Source organism: Vombatus ursinus, unplaced genomic scaffold (assembly GCF_900497805.2).
Source record: "Vombatus ursinus unplaced genomic scaffold, bare-nosed wombat genome assembly UNPS02009173.1, whole genome shotgun sequence".
NCBI lineage: Eukaryota > Metazoa > Chordata > Mammalia > Diprotodontia > Vombatidae > Vombatus > Vombatus ursinus.
In genome coordinates, this window is record NW_020948951.1 from 12,081,611 (window position 1) to 12,089,455 (window position 7,845).

The following is a 7,845-nucleotide window of genomic DNA, read 5'->3' on the forward strand; positions in this document are numbered from 1 at the left end:
GGGGGACCAGTAGAAATCAGCTCAGAAAACCACCAGGTGCCTCGGCATTCTACAACAAAGGAGTCTCCCAGTGCCTCAACAGAACTAAGGGAGGCAGCACTGCAAGGGGCCCCAGGCAGATAAACACCCGGCAGCATCCATCTAAAAGGAGTTGAACAAAGCTAAAGGAAAGGAAAAGCAGGCAACCTAGATTGCCTGGAAGTCCCAGCCTTGGTGACTCCAGCCCAACACTGGGTAAGCTGCCAGAACCCTACAGCCTCCAATTGCCAGCATAAGAGGCCCCAGCATACAAAGTCAGTGACCAAGTCCTAGGCTCCCAACACAAGAAGCTTGGGTCAGTGCCCTCTGCTACCCAGCAGGAGAGAGCTCAATCTCTTTAAAGGCCAGGGAATAAAGAATCACCATGAGTAAAAAGAAACGTACGATAGATTCATATTATGAGAAGAGTGAAAATCAAGACAGAAATTCTGAAGAGGACAACATTGTCATCAAACCCTCATCTGCAATATCAAAAGGGAATATGAACTGGTCTGAAGCCCAAAAAGCCTTCTTAGAAGAGCTCAAGAAGGATTTTAAAAGTCAAATGAGAGAGGTAGAGGAGTCCTTAAAAAGTACAATTGGCCAATTAGAAAAAAAGTACATTGAAGAAAACAAGTCCCTAAAAAACACAGTTGACCAAATGGAAAAAAAGTACACTGAAGAAAACAAATCCCTTAAAAATACAATTGGCCAACTGGGAAAAAAAAAGTACACTGAAGAAAACAAATCCCTTAAAAATACAATTGACCAATTGGACAAGAAAGTACAGAATCTAACAGAAGAAAACAATATGTTAAAAATTAGAATTGAACAAATGGAAACTAATGACTCTATGAGAGAGCAAGAATCAGTCAAACAAACAAAAAAATGAAAAAATAGACAAAAACATAAAATACCTCATGGATAAAACAACTGACCTGGAAAATCAATCCAGGAGAGATAATTTAAAAATCATAGGCCTACCTGAAAATCATGATGAAAAAAAGAGCCTGAACAATATCCTTCAGGAAATCATAAAGGACAACTGCCCTGAAGTCCTAGAACCTGAAGGTAAAATAACTATAGAAAGAATCCACCGCTCCCCTCCTGAAAGAGATCCCAAATTGAAAATGCCAAGGAATATAATAGCTAAATTCCAAAATTACCAGATTAAAGAGAAATTACTGCAAGTAGCCAGAAAGAAACAATTTAAATATCATGGAACCACAGTCAGGATTACACAGGACCTTACAGCCTCTACATTAAAAGACCATAGGGCATGAAACATGATATTCCGTGAGGCAAAAGAGCTTGGAACGCAGCCAAGGATTGACTACCCAGCAAAATTGAGCATGATTTTCCAGGGAAGGAGATGGATATTCAATGAAATAGGAGACTTCCAAACCTTCCTGATAAAAAGACCAGAGCCCAATAAAAAATTTGATCTTCAGGTACAAGATTCAAGAGAGACATAAAAAGGTAAATGGGACAGAAAGATACAATATGTTGTTAATAAGGGCAAAATGTTTACAGCCCTACAAGGGAAGATGACACTTGCAACTCTTGAGAACTGTATTGTTATTGTACCATGTTAAAGGAGTATACATAAAGGGGGTGGATATAAGTTGACTTTAATGTAATGTTAAAAAAAATTAATCAAGTGGGTTAAATGGATCCAAGTAAGTGGATTAGTCTGAGCTAAGAAAATGTACTGAGAAAGGAGGCAGAAAAGGGTAAATTACATCACAGGAAAAGACACAAAAACCTATTAGAGCAGAGGTGAAGAAGGGAGGGGAATGAGCATTGTTTGAACCTTACTCTCATCCGAATTGGCTCAAGAAGGGAATAACATAATCAGTTAGGTATAGAAATCTAACTTGCACTATAGGCAGTAGGAGGGAAAAGGGGAAAGAAAAAGGAGGGGTGATAGAAGGGAGGGAAGAAGTAGTAAGAGTAAAGGGGAAGAAAAGGGAAAGGAATAATAGAAGGGAGGTGGGACTGAAGGAGGTGGTGGTCAAAAGCAAAACACTAGTGAGGGGGAGAAAGGAGAAAAGAGAAAGAAAAGCATAAACAAGGGGAGGGGAAGGATGGAGAAAAAGACACAGATAGTAATCATAACTGTGAATGTGAATGTGATGAATTCTCCCATAAAACAGAAACGTATAGCAGAGTGGATTAAAAACCATAGTCCTACAATATGTTGTTTACAGGAAATACATTTGAAAAATAGTGACACAAACAGGGTAAAGGTAAAAGGCTGGAGCAGAATATATTATGCTTCAGCTGAAGTAAAAAAAAGCAGGGGTAGCAATCCTGATCTCAGACAAAGCAAAAGCAAAAATAGATCTTATCAAAAGAGATAAGGAAGGAAACTACATCCTGCTAAAAGGCACCATAGACAATGAAGTAATATCATTACTAAATATATATGCACCAAATGGTATAGCATCCAAATTCTTAGAGGAGAAGTTCAGGGAGTTACAAGAAGAAATAGACAGCAAAACTATACTAGTGGGGGACCTCAACCTCCCCTCTCTGGACTAGACAAATCTAACTACAAAATAAACAAGAAAGAAGTTAAGGAGGTGAATAGAACATTAGAAAAGTTAGGTATGATAGACCTCTGGAGAAAACTGAATGGGGAAAGGAATATACTTTTTTCTCGGCGGTACATGGCACATACACAAAAATTGACCATGTACTAGGACATAAAAACCTCACAATCCAATGCAGAAAAGCAGAAATAGTAAATGCATCCTTTTCAGATCATGATGCAATAAAAATTATATGTAATAAAGGGCCAAGGAAAGATAGACTAAAAAATAATTGGAAACTAAATAATCTAATCTTAAAAAATGATTGGGTCAAACAACAAATCATAGAAACAATCAATAATTTAATTCAAGAGAATGACAATAATGAGACAACATGCCAAAACTTATGGGATGTAGCAAAAGTAGCTCTTAGGGGAAGTTTTATATCTCTAATTGCTTATCTACATAAAATAGAAAAAGAGGAGATCAATGAATTGGGCATATAACTAAAAAAACTAGAAAAAGAACAAATTAAAAATCCTCAATTAAACACCAAATTAGAAATATTGAAAACCAAAGGAAAAATTAATAAAATTGAAATTAAGAAAACTATTGAATTAATAAATAAAACTAAGAGCTAGTTTTATGAAAAAACCAATAAAATAGATAAACCTTTGGTTAATCTAATTTAAAAAAAAGAAAGAAGAAAACCAAATTACTAATATCAAAAATGAAAAAGGTGAAACTACCACCAAGGAAGAGGAAATTAAAACAACAATTAGGAACTATTTTGCCCAACTTTTTCCCACAAATTTGACAATCTTAGTGAAACAGTTATATATTTACAAAAACATAAATTACCTAGATTAACAGAAGAGGAAGTAAAATATTTAAATAACCCCATCTCAGAAAAAGAAATTGAACAAGCCATTGATGAACTCCCTAGGAAAAAATCTACAGGGCCAGATGGATTTACATGAGAATTCTATCAAACATTTAAAGAACAACTAATTCCAATACTATATAAATTATTTGGTAAAATAGGTAAAGAGGGAATCTTACCGAATTCTTTTTATGACACAAATATGGTGCTGATACTTAAACCAGGAAGAATCAAAACAGAAAAAGAAAATTATAGACCAATTTCTCTAATGAATATAGATGTAAAAATTTTAAACAAAATATTAGCAAATAGATTACAGCAACTTATCACAAGAATAACACACTATGACCAGGTAGGATTTATACCAGGAATGCAGGGCTGGTTCAATATAAGGAAAACTATCAGCATAATTCATCATATCAACACCAAAACTAACAGAAACCACATGATCATCTCAACAGATGCAGAAAAAGCTTTTGACAAAATACAATACCCATTCCTATTAAAAACACTAGAGAGCATAGGTATAAATGGACTCTTCCTTAAAATAATAAATAGCATCTATCTAAAACCTTCAGCAAGCATAATATGTAACGGGGACAAGCTAGAAGTATTTCCAGTAAGATTGGGGGTGAAACAAGGATGTCCATTATCACCACTGTTGTTCAATATTGTACTGGAAACGTTAGCTTCAGCAATAAGAAAATAAAAAGACATTGAAGGCATTAGAATAGGCAAAGAAGAAACAAAGCTATCACTCTTTGCAGATGACATGATGTTATATCAAGTCAAAAACTACTTGAAATAATAAACAACTTTAGCAAAGTTGCAGGCTATAAAATAAACCCACATAAATCATTGGCATTTCTATATATTACCAACAAAGCCCAACAGCAAGAGATAGAAAGAGAAATTCCATTTAAACTTACTGTAGACATTATAAAATATTTAGGAGTCTACCTCCCGAAACAAACCCAGGAACTCTATGAACACAATTACAAAACACTTTTCACACAAATAAAATCAGATCTAAATAATTGGAAAAACATTAATTGCTCATGGGTAGGCCGAGCTAATAAAATAAAAATGACAATTCTACCTAAGCTAATTTACTTATTCAGTGCCATACCAATCAAACTACCAAAAAATGATTTTATAGAGTTAGAAAAAAATAATAACAAGATTCATTTGGAAGAACAAAAGGTCCAGAATAGCAAGAGAACTATTGAAAAGAAATTCAGGGGAAGGTGGCCTAGCCATTCCAGATCTTAAATTGTATTATAAAGCAGCAATCATCAAAACTGCTTGGTACTGGCTAAGAAATAGAGTGGTGGATCAATGGAATAGGTTAAATATGCAAGACACAGTAGTCAATGACTATAGTAATCTATTATTTGATAAACCCAAAGACCCTAGCTTTTGGGATAAGAACCCACTCTTTGAAAAAAACTGCTGGGAAAACTGGAAAGGAGTATGGCAGAAACTAGGCATAGACCAAAATCTCACACCATATACCAAAATAAAGTCAAAATGGATTCACGATTTAGATATAAAGGCTGATACTATAAGCAAACTGGGAGAGCAAGAAATAGTTTACTTGTCAGATCTATGGAGAACAGAAGAATTCATGACCAAACAGGAGACAAAACATTACAAAAAGCAAAATAGAGAACTTTGATTACATTAAATTGAAAAGTTTTTGCACAAACAAAGCCAATGCAACTAAGATTAGAAGGAACATAGAAAATTGGAAAAGAATTTCTACAACCAGTCTCTCTGATAAGGGCCTCATTTCTAAAATATATAGAGAATTAAGTCAAATTTATAAGAATACAAGCCACTCCCCAATTGATAAATGGTCAAAGGATATGAACAGACAGTTCTCAGATGAAGAAATTAAAACCATCCATAGTCATATGAAAAAATGCTCTAAATCACTATTGATTAAAGAAATGCAAATCAAAACAACTCTGAGGTACCACATCACACCTATCAGAATGGCCAACATGACAAAACAAGAAAATGATAAATGTTGGAGAAGATGTGGGAAAATTGGAACACTAATGCATTGTTGGTGTAGTTGTGAAATGATCCAACCATTTTGGAGAGCAATTTGGAACTATGCCCAAAGGGCTATAGAAATGTGCATACCCTTTGACCCAGCAATAGCACTTCTAGGGCTATATCCCAAAGAGATCACACAAACAGGAAAAGGACCTACATGTACAAAAATATTCATAGCAGCTCTTTTTGTGGTGGCAAAGAATTGGAAATTGAGAGGATGACCATCAATTGGGGAATGGCTGAGCAAGTTGTGGTATATGAATGTGATGGAATACTATTGTGCTATAAGAAATGATGAACAGGCTGACTTCAGAAAAACCTGGAAAGACTTGTATGGTCTGATGCTGAGTGAAGTGAGCAGAACCAAGAGAATGTTGTACACAATAATAGCCATGTTGCATGATGACTAATATTGATAAACTTAACCCTTCTTGGCAATACAAGGATCTAAGACATCTCCAGAGGCCTTGTGATGGAAAATGCTATCCACAACCAAAGAAAGAATTGTGGAAGCCGAATTGCTATTTTTTTCTCTTCTGTTGAGTTTTATTTCCTTTTTCTGATGGTTCCTCCTATTGGTTTTAATTTCTACTTACAACATCACCAATGTGAAAATACGTTTAATATGAATGTAAATGTACAGCCTATATCAGATTAAGCACTGTCTTGGGGAAGGTGGTGGGGAGGAAGGGGGAGAAAAATTTTAAATTCAAAAGCATATGGAAGTGATTATTAATAAATCAAAATAAATTAGTAAAAAAAAAAAAAAGAAAAGAGAGCCCTTCTCTTTTTTTCTTTTGCTGGCTCCAACACTTAGCACAATACTTGGCATATCAAATGTGCTTAAAATTCATTTTTATTAATTCATCCATCCATCTATCCATCCATTTTGGAAGTGTTCCTTAAATAAGACTTGGATCAAAAATCAAATACATTCTAATTCTTGACCAACTTATGGTCTCCCCATTACACTCTTGTGGGTCACAGGCTCCTGAAGAGGACTTTCTTCAGGGCATCTTTCAGTTCCTTGTTTCTCCAGCTGAAGATGATGGGGCTCAGGAAGGGGGTGAGAGCACTGTAGGAAATGCCCATCAGGGTATCCCCTTCTAGGTCTTCTAAGGCCTTTGACTTAAGGTGTACAACAGAGGCAAAACCATAGTGTATAACCACCACAATGAGGTGGGAGGCACAGGTGGAGAAGGCTTTGCACCGGCCCTCAGCTGAGGGGATCTTCAAGATGGTGGCCACAATCAAGGTATAAGAGAGAAGTTTAAGGAGGAGGCAACCCGGGAATACTATGATGTAGAGCAGTTCAATCCCTATGGCCACTGCTGAGACATCTCCACAGGCCAGCTTCACCAAGGGGGCTACTTGGCAGAAGAAGTGATGGATCTCATTAGAGAAAGTCAGGTTGAAAATAGGAAGAGTGATCACTAGCCCTAAGACTATGCTACTTAGCCATGAGGATGTCACCAGCCAAGCACAGCCCCATGAGCTCATAAGCACACTGTAGCACAAGGGATGGCGTAGTAGTCATAGCCCATGATGGTGAGCATGAAGCAGTGAGTGAGACCACAGGCAAAAGTTAAAAACATCTGGATGGCACAACCTCAAAAGCAGATGGTGTGGTGAGTGGAGACGAGGTCAGCAAGCATGCGGGAATTAATAGCCAATGTATAGGAGATTTCTGAGATGGAAAGAGCACACAGGAAGAAATGCATGGGCTTTTGGAGACTTCACTTATGCCAGACAGCCAACATGATGAGAAGGTTGCCCAGCAGTGTAAATAAATACATCAGCAGAAAGAGCATGTAACTGAAGTTAGGGGAATGGTGAGAATCCAATGAGGATAAATTCAGTCACTGTGGTTTGGTTTTGCCCCAGCATGGAGGCTATGCAAGAGTAGGACATGAGAAAAGCATGGTTATCATTGCCTGGACTATTAGAGTTGCAAGGAACCCCAGAGGGCATCTAGTCCTATCACTACCCAAAGCATTAATCTCCTCTAGCATATCCCCAACAAGTGGTTATGCAGCCTCAACTGAAAAACTTCCAGTGATAAAGAGCTCACTCCTTCCACAAGCAAACCATTCTCCTATAGGACAGCTCTCCTTGTTAGAACAGGGGGGAAAAAACAGCTGACAAGAATGGATAGGAACTTGGCCCTTCCACAATATCCACTCTGGGGGGCGGAGTCAAGATGGTGGAGTGAAAGCAGTGACTTGCTTGAGCACTTCCCCAAATCCCTCCAAATAGCTGTTAAAAAAAATGGCTCCAAACAAATTTTAAAGCAGCAGAATCCACAAAAAGACAGAGTGAAACAAATTTCCAGTCCAAGACAACCTG

General features: G+C 37.0%; 1 pseudogene; it reads right to left on the reverse strand.

The window, feature by feature from the left end:
• Positions 1-6,465: 6,465 nt before the first annotated feature.
• LOC114034964 lies at positions 6,466-7,386 on the reverse strand (annotated as a pseudogene).
• Between the last annotated feature and the right edge of the window lie 459 nt (positions 7,387-7,845).